Below are 12,772 nucleotides of genomic sequence, written 5' to 3'. Positions count from 1 at the left end.
TTTTATACTGATGCGTATGAACGCATAAGTATGTATAGATGCATACATAGCTTTATCCGTCTAGATAGCTGTTAGACAATATGAACATATCAATTATTCATTAACATAAATATTGAAGCTGAACCTAGAAACTGTTCTTTCACATCCACATTGTAAACATGAGTTTATTTTCCTTTCTCATCTATATGACAAGTAATGAGATAGTTCATTTTTGCTGATTTCTTAGCTGACAACATGCTGGACTTACACAGTGCATTTCATTGTGAATGTCTTTAAAAGTGAATTTCAGATTCACACCTTTGACATGTCTTTCAAAAGATTCAACTTTTTTGGTTGTGGATTTACTGTTGAAAATCAGTGTGTAAAATCTTTGTACGTCTGAATTTCAAGATTATTATTCAAACTGCACATCTTCGGTCCCCGTAATACAAAGTTTGACTCCTCAAGTTTTGTTTTAATGAATGTTTTGCAATGAAAAAGTTCCTTGTTCGCCTTAACAATAACAGTAAGATTTTAAAATGTAATGTCTTGCATCAGGCCCCTGTGATGAGTTTGAGAAACTAGAGTGAGTTTGTAAAATCTCTCATTATTTTGAGCCATTTAGTTTCCAGGTATTGTAAAATTTCTAATATTTGCTCACATCTAATAAACTTTTAGAGTATAATCAATAAATTAATTGTTCACCCTACCGGTATTAGATATGTGATATTAATGAATACACTTGAAAGAAAATGATTTGGTCAAGAGTCATAAAATGGTCCCACCGAGATTTGAACTCGGATCATTGGATTCAAAGTCCAAAGTGCTAACCATTACACCATGGAACCTCCCATGTGAAAGGAGCATAAACTGCTGCAGGAATGTGGAAATGTCAAAGTTTTTAATATTCTACTGTCAAAGAGAAACTGTATTGGATTGCTTTCCTATTCTGGTAAACTTTTGCATATTGAACTATGTTGGGGAAGGATGTTGCCCAAAAGACTCAAATAACGTTATAACTCTGTTGAACAGTGGTTTTTATGTGAGATAATATTTTTCAATGAAAGATAAGTTGCCCCCTGAGGCAAATCTCTTCTGTCAAAATGGAAAGCTCACCCTGGTACGGGAGGGTGGATGGTGTCATGGTTAGCACTCTGGACTCTGAAAACAGGGATCTGAGTACAAATTTCAGTGGGACTTATCTGAACTTTACAATTTTCTTTTCCATTCAGTTCTTAGAAGTTTTATTTGGAACAACATCACATTTACTTATAAACATGTAAAAATCAACCTGTACATATGTATCTCTGTATATATAGCTAGATGTCTCTGTATATTTATAGGAAAATATAAACATATAGATTATAAAAATAAATATAATTAGTGGAGGTGAAAATCATGAACAGTTGTTGCCTCTCAGCATTTGAAACATGAGTTTCTACTTCTTTCTCTTTTATATGTCCAGAAATTGAGATAGTCACTTTTTACTCAGTATTGATCCAACAATACAGTTTATGTATATAAAGCATATCATATGATTTGTGAACAATGTTCAAAAATTAGAATTTGATCAGTACCTGTGATGCCTCCGACCAAAAGCTTATATTTTACGATTGGAGATCAACTGTTGTAAATCAGCATGAAAAACATTTTCTTTTCACGATTTCCATACTAATATAAAACAACATTTTTACTAGCTGAATGAGATCATCATTTGGGTTCCTCTATGTTTGATTGAAGAAAACTTCTCATTCAAAATGTGCTATTTTCGCCTTATCAATAGCGGGAAAGCTTAAAAAAGTGATGCTGTGAATCACCCATCTGAAATGCGTTTGAGGAAATCAGAATATGATTTTATAATGGCTAACTACTTTGTGAAGAAATTTGATGTCAAAGTATTTTAAAGTTTGTATTGATGTAACTTGTTCAAGCTGATGGACATTTTGAAAGCATTCAATAATTGACTCTTTCAACCTACTGGTGTTGGATTTGAGCTATCAATGAACAAAGATGAAGAAATGGAAAAGCTCAAGAGTAATAAAAAAAGTCCCTCCAAGGTTTCAAATCGGATCATTGGATGCAAAGTCCAAATTGCCAACCATTGCTCTATGGAGCCACCCATGCAGGAGACAGAGACATTGCTTCAGTAGTCTGGAAATGTAGACTGTTTTATTATGCTACAGGCAAAGATGAACAGTGTGATATAACTTGTATATTCAAATAAACATTTGAATATTTAACACTTTTATAGAGAATATAGCTGAAAAGAATCAAATCACATTAAAGCTCTATCCACTATGACCATTCAAATGAGATATCTTTTTATCAATATAAGAGAAGGCCATCACTGATGCGCTCTCTTTTGTCTCAATGGAAAAGTCACTCTTGTGTGAGAGGGTTCCATGGTGTAATGGTTAGCACTCTGGACTCTGAATCCAGCGATCCGAGTTCAAATCTCGGTGGGACCTACTACAATTATGAGATTCACTGTTTAACTCATTTTTAGAATTTGGTCTAGAAAAAACATAATATCAATGTTTTATACTGATGCGTATGAACGCATAAGTATGTATAGATGCATACATAGCTTTATCCGTCTAGATAGCTGTTAGACAATATGAACATATCAATTATTCATTAACATAAATATTGAAGCTGAACCTAGAAACTGTTCTTTCACATCCACATTGTAAACATGAGTTTATTTTCCTTTCTCATCTATATGGCCAGTAATGAGATAGTTCATTTTTGCTGATTTCTTAGCTGACAACATGCTGGACTTACACAGTGCATTTCATTGTGAATGTCTTTAAAAGTGAATTTCAGATTCACACCTTTGACATGTCTTTCAAAAGATTCAACTTTTTTGGTTGTGGATTTACTGTTGAAAATCAGTGTGTAAAATCTTTGTACGTCTGAATTTCAAGATTATTATTCAAACTGCACATCTTCGGTCCCCGTAATACAAAGTTTGACTCCTCAAGTTTTGTTTTAATGAATGTTTTGCAATGAAAAAGTTCCTTGTTCGCCTTAACAATAACAGTAAGATTTTAAAATGTAATGTCTTGCATCAGGCCCCTGTGATGAGTTTGAGAAACTAGAGTGAGTTTGTAAAATCTCTCATTATTTTGAGCCATTTAGTTTCCAGGTATTGTAAAATTTCTATTATTTGCTCACATCTAATAAACTTTTAGAGTATAATCAATAAATTAATTGTTCACCCTACCGGTATTAGATATGTGATATTAATGAATACACTTGAAAGAAAATGATTTGGTCAAGAGTCATAAAATGGTCCCACCGAGATTTGAACTCGGATCATTGGATTCAAAGTCCAAAGTGCTAACCATTACACCATGGAACCTCCCATGTGAAAGGAGCATAAACTGCTGCAGGAATGTGGAAATGTCAAAGTTTTTAATATTCTACTGTCAAAGAGAAACTGTATTGGATTGCTTTCCTATTCTGGTAAACTTTTGCATATTGAACTATGTTGGGGAAGGATGTTGCCCAAAAGACTCAAATAACGTTATAACTCTGTTGAACAGTGGTTTTTATGTGAGATAATATTTTTCAATGAAAGATAAGTTGCCCCCTGAGGCAAATCTCTTCTGTCAAAATGGAAAGCTCACCCTGGTACGGGAGGGTGGATGGTGTCATGGTTAGCACTCTGGACTCTGAAAACAGGGATCTGAGTACAAATTTCAGTGGGACTTATCTGAACTTTACAATTTTCTTTTCCATTCAGTTCTTAGAAGTTTTATTTGGAACAACATCACATTTACTTATAAACATGTAAAAATCAACCTGCACATATGTATCTCTGTATATATAGCTAGATGTCTCTGTATATTTATAGGAAAATATAAACATATAGATTATAAAAATAAATATAATTAGTGGAGGTGAAAATCATGAACAGTTGTTGCCTCTCAGCATTTGAAACATGAGTTTCTACTTCTTTCTCTTTTATATGTCCAGAAATTGAGATAGTCACTTTTTACTCAGTATTGATCCAACAATACAGTTTATGTATATAAAGCATATCATATGATTTGTGAACAATGTTCAAAAATTAGAATTTGATCAGTACCTGTGATGCCTCCGACCAAAAGCTTATATTTTACGATTGGAGATCAACTGTTGTAAATCAGCATGAAAAACATTTTCTTTTCACGATTTCCATACTAATATAAAACAACATTTTTACTAGCTGAATGAGATCATCATTTGGGTTCCTCTATGTTTGATTGAAGAAAACTTCTCATTCAAAATGTGCTATTTTCGCCTTATCAATAGCGGGAAAGCTTAAAAAAGTGATGCTGTGAATCACCCATCTGAAATGCGTTTGAGAAAATCAGAATATGATTTTATAATGGCTAACTACTTTGTGAAGAAATTTGATGTCAAAGTATTTTAAAGTTTGTATTGATGTAACTTGTTCAAGCTGATGGACATTTTGAAAGCATTCAATAATTGACTCTTTCAACCTACTGGTGTTGGATTTGAGCTATCAATGAACAAAGATGAAGAAATGGAAAAGCTCAAGAGTAATAAAAAAAGTCCCTCCAAGGTTTCAAATCGGATCATTGGATGCAAAGTCCAAATTGCCAACCATTGCTCTATGGAGCCACCCATGCAGGAGACAGAGACATTGCTTCAGTAGTCTGGAAATGTAGACTGTTTTATTATGCTACAGGCAAAGATGAACAGTGTGATATAACTTGTATATTCAAATAAACATTTGAATATTTAACACTTTTATAGAGAATATAGCTGAAAAGAATCAAATCACATTAAAGCTCTATCCACTATGACCATTCAAATGAGATATCTTTTTATCAATATAAGAGAAGGCCATCACTGATGCGCTCTCTTTTGTCTCAATGGAAAAGTCACTCTTGTGTGAGAGGGTTCCATGGTGTAATGGTTAGCACTCTGGACTCTGAATCCAGCGATCCGAGTTCAAATCTCGGTGGGACCTACTACAATTATGAGATTCACTGTTTAACTCATTTTTTAGAATTTGGTCTAGAAAAAACATAATATCAATGTTTTATACTGATGCGTATGAACGCATAAGTATGTATAGATGCATACATAGCTTTATCCGTCTAGATAGCTGTTAGACAATATGAACATATCAATTATTCATTAACATAAATATTGAAGCTGAACCTAGAAACTGTTCTTTCACATCCACATTGTAAACATGAGTTTATTTTCCTTTCTCATCTATATGGCCAGTAATGAGATAGTTCATTTTTGCTGATTTCTTAGCTGACAACATGCTGGACTTACACAGTGCATTTCATTGTGAATGTCTTTAAAAGTGAATTTCAGATTCACACCTTTGACATGTCTTTCAAAAGATTCAACTTTTTTGGTTGTGGATTTACTGTTGAAAATCAGTGTGTAAAATCTTTGTACGTCTGAATTTCAAGATTATTATTCAAACTGCACATCTTCGGTCCCCGTAATACAAAGTTTGACTCCTCAAGTTTTGTTTTAATGAATGTTTTGCAATGAAAAAGTTCCTTGTTCGCCTTAACAATAACAGTAAGATTTTAAAATGTAATGTCTTGCATCAGGCCCCTGTGATGAGTTTGAGAAACTAGAGTGAGTTTGTAAAATCTCTCATTATTTTGAGCCATTTAGTTTCCAGGTATTGTAAAATTTCTAATATTTGCTCACATCTAATAAACTTTTAGAGTATAATCAATAAATTAATTGTTCACCCTACCGGTATTAGATATGTGATATTAATGAATACACTTGAAAGAAAATGATTTGGTCAAGAGTCATAAAATGGTCCCACCGAGATTTGAACTCGGATCATTGGATTCAAAGTCCAAAGTGCTAACCATTACACCATGGAACCTCCCATGTGAAAGGAGCATAAACTGCTGCAGGAATGTGGAAATGTCAAAGTTTTTAATATTCTACTGTCAAAGAGAAACTGTATTGGATTGCTTTCCTATTCTGGTAAACTTTTGCATATTGAACTATGTTGGGGAAGGATGTTGCCCAAAAGACTCAAATAACGTTATAACTCTGTTGAACAGTGGTTTTTATGTGAGATAATATTTTTCAATGAAAGATAAGTTGCCCCCTGAGGCAAATCTCTTCTGTCAAAATGGAAAGCTCACCCTGGTACGGGAGGGTGGATGGTGTCATGGTTAGCACTCTGGACTCTGAAAACAGGGATCTGAGTACAAATTTCAGTGGGACTTATCTGAACTTTACAATTTTCTTTTCCATTCAGTTCTTAGAAGTTTTATTTGGAACAACATCACATTTACTTATAAACATGTAAAAATCAACCTGTACATATGTATCTCTGTATATATAGCTAGATGTCTCTGTATATTTATAGGAAAATATAAACATATAGATTATAAAAATAAATATAATTAGTGGAGGTGAAAATCATGAACAGTTGTTGCCTCTCAGCATTTGAAACATGAGTTTCTACTTCTTTCTCTTTTATATGTCCAGAAATTGAGATAGTCACTTTTTACTCAGTATTGATCCAACAATACAGTTTATGTATATAAAGCATATCATATGATTTGTGAACAATGTTCAAAAATTAGAATTTGATCAGTACCTGTGATGCCTCCGACCAAAAGCTTATATTTTACGATTGGAGATCAACTGTTGTAAATCAGCATGAAAAACATTTTCTTTTCACGATTTCCATACTAATATAAAACAACATTTTTACTAGCTGAATGAGATCATCATTTGGGTTCCTCTATGTTTGATTGAAGAAAACTTCTCATTCAAAATGTGCTATTTTCACCTTATCAATAGCGGGAAAGCTTAAAAAAGTGATGCTGTGAATCACCCATCTGAAATGCGTTTGAGAAAATCAGAATATGATTTTATAATGGCTAACTACTTTGTGAAGAAATTTGATGTCAAAGTATTTTAAAGTTTGTATTGATGTAACTTGTTCAAGCTGATGGACATTTTGAAAGCATTCAATAATTGACTCTTTCAACCTACTGGTGTTGGATTTGAGCTATCAATGAACAAAGATGAAGAAATGGAAAAGCTCAAGAGTAATAAAAAAAGTCCCTCCAAGGTTTCAAATCGGATCATTGGATGCAAAGTCCAAATTGCCAACCATTGCTCTATGGAGCCACCCATGCAGGAGACAGAGACATTGCTTCAGTAGTCTGGAAATGTAGACTGTTTTATTATGCTACAGGCAAAGATGAACAGTGTGATATAACTTGTATATTCAAATAAACATTTGAATATTTAACACTTTTATAGAGAATATAGCTGAAAAGAATCAAATCACATTAAAGCTCTATCCACTATGACCATTCAAATGAGATATCTTTTTATCAATATAAGAGAAGGCCATCACTGATGCGCTCTCTTTTGTCTCAATGGAAAAGTCACTCTTGTGTGAGAGGGTTCCATGGTGTAATGGTTAGCACTCTGGACTCTGAATCCAGCGATCCGAGTTCAAATCTCGGTGGGACCTACTACAATTATGAGATTCACTGTTTAACTCATTTTTTAGAATTTGGTCTAGAAAAAACATAATATCAATGTTTTATACTGATGCGTATGAACGCATAAGTATGTATAGATGCATACATAGCTTTATCCGTCTAGATAGCTGTTAGACAATATGAACATATCAATTATTCATTAACATAAATATTGAAGCTGAACCTAGAAACTGTTCTTTCACATCCACATTGTAAACATGAGTTTATTTTCCTTTCTCATCTATATGGCCAGTAATGAGATAGTTCATTTTTGCTGATTTCTTAGCTGACAACATGCTGGACTTACACAGTGCATTTCATTGTGAATGTCTTTAAAAGTGAATTTCAGATTCACACCTTTGACATGTCTTTCAAAAGATTCAACTTTTTTGGTTGTGGATTTACTGTTGAAAATCAGTGTGTAAAATCTTTGTACGTCTGAATTTCAAGATTATTATTCAAACTGCACATCTTCGGTCCAAGTAATACAAAGTTTGACTCCTCAAGTTTTGTTTTAATGAATGTTTTGCAATGAAAAAGTTCCTTGTTCGCCTTAACAATAACAGTAAGATTTTAAAAAGTAATGTCTTGCATCAGGCCCCTGTGATGAGTTTGAGAAACCAGAGTGAGTTTGTAAAATCTCTCATTATTTTGAGCCATTTAGTTTCCAGGTATTGTAAAATTTCTATTATTTGCTCACATCTAATAAACTTTTAGAGTATAATCAATAAATTAATTGTTCACCCTACCGGTATTAGATATGTGATATTAATGAATACACTTGAAAGAAAATGATTTGGTCAAGAGTCATAAAATGGTCCCACCGAGATTTGAACTCGGATCATTGGATTCAAAGTCCAAAGTGCTAACCATTACACCATGGAACCTCCCATGTGAAAGGAGCATAAACTGCTGCAGGAATGTGGAAATGTCAAAGTTTTTAATATTCTACTGTCAAAGAGAAACTGTATTGGATTGCTTTCCTATTCTGGTAAACTTTTGCATATTGAACTATGTTGGGGAAGGATGTTGCCCAAAAGACTCAAATAACGTTATAACTCTGTTGAACAGTGGTTTTTATGTGAGATAATATTTTTCAATGAAAGATAAGTTGCCCCCTGAGGCAAATCTCTTCTGTCAAAATGGAAAGCTCACCCTGGTACGGGAGGGTGGATGGTGTCATGGTTAGCACTCTGGACTCTGAAAACAGGGATCTGAGTACAAATTTCAGTGGGACTTATCTGAACTTTACAATTTTCTTTTCCATTCAGTTCTTAGAAGTTCTATTTGGAACAACATCACATTTACTTATAAACATGTAAAAATCAACCTGTACATATGTATCTCTGTATATATAGCTAGATGCCTCTGTATATTTATAGGAAAATATAAACATATAGATTATAAAAATAAATATAATTAGTGGAGGTGAAAATCATGAACAGTTGTTGCCTCTCAGCATTTGAAACATGAGTTTCTACTTCTTTCTCTTTTATATGTCCAGAAATTGAGATAGTCACTTTTTACTCAGTATTGATCCAACAATACAGTTTATGTATATAAAGCATATCATATGATTTGTGAACAATGTTCAAAAATTAGAATTTGATCAGTACCTGTGATGCCTCCGACCAAAAGCTTATATTTTACGATTGGAGATCAACTGTTGTAAATCAGCATGAAAAACATTTTCTTTTCACGATTTCCATACTAATATAAAACAACATTTTTACTAACTGAATGAGATCATCATTTGGGTTCCTCTATGTTTGATTGAAGAAAACTTCTCATTCAAAATGTGCTATTTTCGCCTTATCAATAGCGGGAAAGCTTAAAAAAGTGATGCTGTGAATCACCCATCTGAAATGCGTTTGAGAAAATCAGAATATGATTTTATAATGGCTAACTACTTTGTGAAGAAATTTGATGTCAAAGTATTTTAAAGTTTGTATTGATGTAACTTGTTCAAGCTGATGGACATTTTGAAAGCATTCAATAATTGACTCTTTCAACCTACTGGTGTTGGATTTGAGCTATCAATGAACAAAGATGAAGAAATGGAAAAGCTCAAGAGTAATAAAAAAAGTCCCTCCAAGGTTTCAAATCGGATCATTGGATGCAAAGTCCAAATTGCCAACCATTGCTCTATGGAGCCACCCATGCAGGAGACAGAGACATTGCTTCAGTAGTCTGGAAATGTAGACTGTTTTATTATGCTACAGGCAAAGATGAACAGTGTGATATAACTTGTATATTCAAATAAACATTTGAATATTTAACACTTTTATAGAGAATATAGCTGAAAAGAATCAAATCACATTAAAGCTCTATCCACTATGACCATTCAAATGAGATATCTTTTTATCAATATAAGAGAAGGCCATCACTGATGCGCTCTCTTTTGTCTCAATGGAAAAGTCACTCTTGTGTGTGAGGGTTCCATGGTGTAATGGTTAGCCCTCTGGACTCTGAATCCAGCGATCCGAGTTCAAATCTCGGTGGGACCTACTACAATTATGAGATTCACTGTTTAACTCATTTTTTAGAATTTGGTCTAGAAAAAACATAATATCAATGTTTTATACTGATGCGTATGAACGCATAAGTATGTATAGATGCATACATAGCTTTATCCGTCTAGATAGCTGTTAGACAATATGAACATATCAATTATTCATTAACATAAATATTGAAGCTGAACCTAGAAACTGTTCTTTCACATCCACATTGTAAACATGAGTTTATTTTCCTTTCTCATCTATATGGCCAGTAATGAGATAGTTCATTTTTGCTGATTTCTTAGCTGACAACATGCTGGACTTACACAGTGCATTTCATTGTGAATGTCTTTAAAAGTGAATTTCAGATTCACACCTTTGACATGTCTTTCAAAAGATTCAACTATTTTGGTTGTGGATTTACTGTTGAAAATCAGTGTGTAAAATCTTTGTACGTCTGAATTTCAAGATTATTATTCAAACTGCACATCTTCGGTCCCCGTAATACAAAGTTTGACTCCTCAAGTTTTGTTTTAATGAATGTTTTGCAATGAAAAAGTTCCTTGTTCGCCTTAACAATAACAGTAAGATTTTAAAAAGTAATGTCTTGCATCAGGCCCCTGTGATGAGTTTGAGAAACCAGAGTGAGTTTGTAAAATCTCTCATTATTTTGAGCCATTTAGTTTCCAGGTATTGTAAAATTTCTATTATTTGCTCACATCTAATAAACTTTTAGAGTATAATCAATAAATTAATTGTTCACCCTACCGGTATTAGATATGTGATATTAATGAATACACTTGAAAGAAAATGATTTGGTCAAGAGTCATAAAATGGTCCCACCGAGATTTGAACTCGGATCATTGGATTCAAAGTCCAAAGTGCTAACCATTACACCATGGAACCTCCCATGTGAAAGGAGCATAAACTGCTGCAGGAATGTGGAAATGTCAAAGTTTTTAATATTCTACTGTCAAAGAGAAACTGTATTGGATTGCTTTCCTATTCTGGTAAACTTTTGCATATTGAACTATGTTGGGGAAGGATGTTGCCCAAAAGACTCAAATAACGTTATAACTCTGTTGAACAGTGGTTTTTATGTGAGATAATATTTTTCAATGAAAGATAAGTTGCCCCCTGAGGCAAATCTCTTCTGTCAAAATGGAAAGCTCACCCTGGTACGGGAGGGTGGATGGTGTCATGGTTAGCACTCTGGACTCTGAAAACAGGGATCTGAGTACAAATTTCAGTGGGACTTATCTGAACTTTACAATTTTCTTTTCCATTCAGTTCTTAGAAGTTTTATTTGGAACAACATCACATTTACTTATAAACATGTAAAAATCAACCTGTACATATGTATCTCTGTATATATAGCTAGATGTCTCTGTATATTTATAGGAAAATATAAACATATAGATTATAAAAATAAATATAATTAGTGGAGGTGAAAATCATGAACAGTTGTTGCCTCTCAGCATTTGAAACATGAGTTTCTACTTCTTTCTCTTTTATATGTCCAGAAATTGAGATAGTCACTTTTTACTCAGTATTGATCCAACAATACAGTTTATGTATATAAAGCATATCATATGATTTGTGAACAATGTTCAAAAATTAGAATTTGATCAGTACCTGTGATGCCTCCGACCAAAAGCTTATATTTTACGATTGGAGATCAACTGTTGTAAATCAGCATGAAAAACATTTTCTTTTCACGATTTCCATACTAATATAAAACAACATTTTTACTAGCTGAATGAGATCATCATTTGGGTTCCTCTATGTTTGATTGAAGAAAACTTCTCATTCAAAATGTGCTATTTTCGCCTTATCAATAGCGGGAAAGCTTAAAAAAGTGATGCTGTGAATCACCCATCTGAAATGCGTTTGAGAAAATCAGAATATGATTTTATAATGGCTAACTACTTTGTGAAGAAATTTGATGTCAAAGTATTTTAAAGTTTGTATTGATGTAACTTGTTCAAGCTGATGGACATTTTGAAAGCATTCAATAATTGACTCTTTCAACCTACTGGTGTTGGATTTGAGCTATCAATGAACAAAGATGAAGAAATGGAAAAGCTCAAGAGTAATAAAAAAAGTCCCTCCAAGGTTTCAAATCGGATCATTGGATGCAAAGTCCAAATTGCCAACCATTGCTCTATGGAGCCACCCATGCAGGAGACAGAGACATTGCTTCAGTAGTCTGGAAATGTAGACTGTTTTATTATGCTACAGGCAAAGATGAACAGTGTGATATAACTTGTATATTCAAATAAACATTTGAATATTTAACACTTTTATAGAGAATATAGCTGAAAAGAATCAAATCACATTAAAGCTCTATCCACTATGACCATTCAAATGAGATATCTTTTTATCAATATAAGAGAAGGCCATCACTGATGCGCTCTCTTTTGTCTCAATGGAAAAGTCACTCTTGTGTGAGAGGGTTCCATGGTGTAATGGTTAGCACTCTGGACTCTGAATCCAGCGATCCGAGTTCAAATCTCGGTGGGACCTACTACAATTATGAGATTCACTGTTTAACTCATTTTTTAGAATTTGGTCTAGAAAAAACATAATATCAATGTTTTATACTGATGCGTATGAACGCATAAGTATGTATAGATGCATACATAGCTTTATCCGTCTAGATAGCTGTTAGACAATATGAACATATCAATTATTCATTAACATAAATATTGAAGCTGAACCTAGAAACTGTTCTTTCACATCCACATTGTAAACATGAGTTTATTTTCCTTTCTCATCTATATG

General features: G+C 33.4%; 9 non-coding genes across 9 annotated transcripts; 4 read left to right on the top strand and 5 right to left on the bottom strand.

The window, feature by feature from the left end:
• Positions 1–755: 755 nt before the first annotated feature.
• On the bottom strand, positions 756–827 carry TRNAQ-UUG (transfer RNA glutamine (anticodon UUG)). The gene has a single exon. It is a non-coding gene; the product is annotated as a tRNA-Gln (tRNA).
• A 1,548-nt stretch (positions 828–2,375) lies between these two features.
• On the top strand, positions 2,376–2,447 carry TRNAQ-CUG (transfer RNA glutamine (anticodon CUG)). The gene has a single exon. It is a non-coding gene; the product is annotated as a tRNA-Gln (tRNA).
• Positions 2,448–3,271: 824 nt separating this feature from the next.
• On the bottom strand, positions 3,272–3,343 carry TRNAQ-UUG (transfer RNA glutamine (anticodon UUG)). Its single transcript has one exon. It is a non-coding gene; the product is annotated as a tRNA-Gln (tRNA).
• A 1,548-nt stretch (positions 3,344–4,891) lies between these two features.
• Positions 4,892–4,963, top strand: TRNAQ-CUG (transfer RNA glutamine (anticodon CUG)). The gene has a single exon. It is a non-coding gene; the product is annotated as a tRNA-Gln (tRNA).
• An 825-nt stretch (positions 4,964–5,788) lies between these two features.
• On the bottom strand, positions 5,789–5,860 carry TRNAQ-UUG (transfer RNA glutamine (anticodon UUG)). The gene has a single exon. It is a non-coding gene; the product is annotated as a tRNA-Gln (tRNA).
• Positions 5,861–7,408: 1,548 nt separating this feature from the next.
• On the top strand, positions 7,409–7,480 carry TRNAQ-CUG (transfer RNA glutamine (anticodon CUG)). The gene has a single exon. It is a non-coding gene; the product is annotated as a tRNA-Gln (tRNA).
• Positions 7,481–8,305: 825 nt separating this feature from the next.
• Positions 8,306–8,377, bottom strand: TRNAQ-UUG (transfer RNA glutamine (anticodon UUG)). The gene has a single exon. It is a non-coding gene; the product is annotated as a tRNA-Gln (tRNA).
• Positions 8,378–10,822: 2,445 nt separating this feature from the next.
• On the bottom strand, positions 10,823–10,894 carry TRNAQ-UUG (transfer RNA glutamine (anticodon UUG)). Its single transcript has one exon. It is a non-coding gene; the product is annotated as a tRNA-Gln (tRNA).
• A 1,548-nt stretch (positions 10,895–12,442) lies between these two features.
• TRNAQ-CUG (transfer RNA glutamine (anticodon CUG)) lies at positions 12,443–12,514 on the top strand. The gene has a single exon. It is a non-coding gene; the product is annotated as a tRNA-Gln (tRNA).
• The last annotated feature ends 258 nt before the right edge of the window (positions 12,515–12,772 follow it).

This window comes from Triturus cristatus, chromosome 5_2 (assembly GCF_964204655.1).
Source record: "Triturus cristatus chromosome 5_2, aTriCri1.1, whole genome shotgun sequence".
In the NCBI taxonomy this organism is placed as follows: Eukaryota; Metazoa; Chordata; class Amphibia; order Caudata; family Salamandridae; genus Triturus; species Triturus cristatus.
This window is presented reverse-complemented; position numbering and strand designations above follow the sequence as displayed.